The sequence below is a fragment of the Notechis scutatus genome, chromosome 1 (assembly GCF_049901735.1).
Source record: "Notechis scutatus isolate UNSWTSFEM ecotype Mainland chromosome 1, rNotScu1.2, whole genome shotgun sequence".
Lineage (NCBI taxonomy): Eukaryota > Metazoa > Chordata > Lepidosauria > Squamata > Elapidae > Notechis > Notechis scutatus.
The window spans coordinates 332,180,598-332,182,428 of NC_142009.1; the positions used below are offsets into that span (position 1 = coordinate 332,180,598).

At 44.9% G+C, this 1,831-nt stretch overlaps 1 long non-coding RNA gene across 1 annotated transcript; it reads left to right on the top strand.

Annotated features, from left to right (window-relative positions):
- Positions 1-476: 476 nt before the first annotated feature.
- Positions 477-1,266, top strand: LOC148133548 (uncharacterized). Its single transcript, XR_015747452.1, has 2 exons — positions 477-889; positions 995-1,266. It is a non-coding gene; the product is annotated as an uncharacterized LOC148133548 (long non-coding RNA).
- The last annotated feature ends 565 nt before the right edge of the window (positions 1,267-1,831 follow it).

Consider the following 1,831-nt stretch of genomic DNA (forward strand, 5'->3'; position numbering starts at 1 on the left):
GATTTGATGTATAGTCTAACTTTTCTACCGGGGCTCAAAGCAGCATACATTTGCTTTTTCCTCTCTTCCCCCCCCCCCCCACAACAACTCTGTGAGGTAGGCTGGGTGGAGAGAGAAGCGCCTGGCCAAACTCGGCCTCCTGAACCTTGGGGTGCCAAGGGGGGGGATTTGAACTCGGGTCTTCCCACTTCTAATCCAGCCTCTCGGAACCGAAAAAATCATCATAAATCGTTAACGGGTGGCCAGCTTGGATCTCATCCTTTTATAGAACGATAGAAGAGGAGACTTGGAGATCCACTTGTGGATGAGATGCTTTCTTGCAAGATCAACTATTTGGAGCCGACAAAATCAGATTTGAGACCTTGGGCAACTTCTGGAGATGAGCAGGAGGGAAAAGAGTGAGAAGAGATAGCAACTGGAAACAACTTACAAATCTGGATTGAAATGGGTTGACTCTCTTTGCACGTGTTGAAATGGGTTGAATCTCTGCATGTGTCAGGCCGGTTTAAGCTTCATCCCAAACTGGGTTCACTTTTGGGGGGGTGCCATCACTTGAGACTTTCAAGAAGAGATTGGACTCCCATCTGTCAGAAATGGTGTAGGGTCTCCTGCTTGGGCGGGGGGGTTGGACTAGATGACCAACAAGGTCCCTTCCAACTCTGATGATCTGTTATCTGTTATTGTTTTTGGGCCTACAACTCAAACTTACGTGTGGGAATAATGGATCTTTAAAAAGAGGTTCAGCTTTGGAATATACACCCCCCCCCCAAAAAAAAATGAGGCTTATTTTGGCAACATTAAATTCTGTGGTTTTTCTTTCTACTGGGATTGAATTTTTGAATGTGGCTGTGGGACCCCTCCTTCCACTCCACCCCTTGTGTTCATCCCCGTGTTACACTTTGCCTATTTGGCCCTCCAGCCTGCTGGGGAAACAGAGAGTATTTCTCTTTCCTAAATATTTTTTTTTTCTACCCATGGAAAGGGCAGGATAGAGGACGGATAGATGCATCCAGCTGCTGCAGACAGCCGATCCGATCTCTTTCATGGAAACCAAATTAAAAGCCCTGGGCAGCCCCTTCTGTGCCACTTGTGTCTGTTGTTATGTTGAATGTACAACCAATAATGGATGATGACTTTTAAGTAGCCAAATGTTGGGGTGGTTGAGCAGTAGAGCTCCGGCTCCCCCAAACTGTCTGCTTTCCGTCCTGGGACGATTTCTTCATCTGGATCCATCTTACGTAATAAACATGACCAAGCTGAATGATGCATGATGGTGTTGATCTTTCATTCTTCCTAACCCAGAAAAAAATGCTCCCTCTCTGATCTACAATGTTCAGGCAGTCCTCAACGTACAACGGTTCTTTTAATGACCGTACAACGGCACTGAAAAAAGGGAGTTAGGTGTTAAGATTCCGGCAGTGGCCCTAATTAAATCATGACCTTCGAGGCAAGCTTCAAAACCTCCAGAGGATTTATTAAGAGTTAACATGTCGGCATGACACGTGTAACCAACTCTGAGACATGTAATTCACTGTCACCCTTGACCCTGGTTTTCCCCCACCCCTCTGGGTGTATCATAATTCATATTCTCCAACAAAACACATCCATAGCCAAAGAGTCATCAATCATGTTCTCCAATTAGAGATTTGTGCAGCAGAAATTCCGGTAGCTTAGTTATAATCTTTGCAAGATATGAATGGAATGCACTTTCAGTTCCAAACAGCTGCACTGCTTTTTTAAACTCCTCCCCAACCACACCTTTCTGTTGACAAACTATAAAACGGGCATAGAAATGTTTTCTGAGTTGAAAACAGGACTATTTGTTCATACT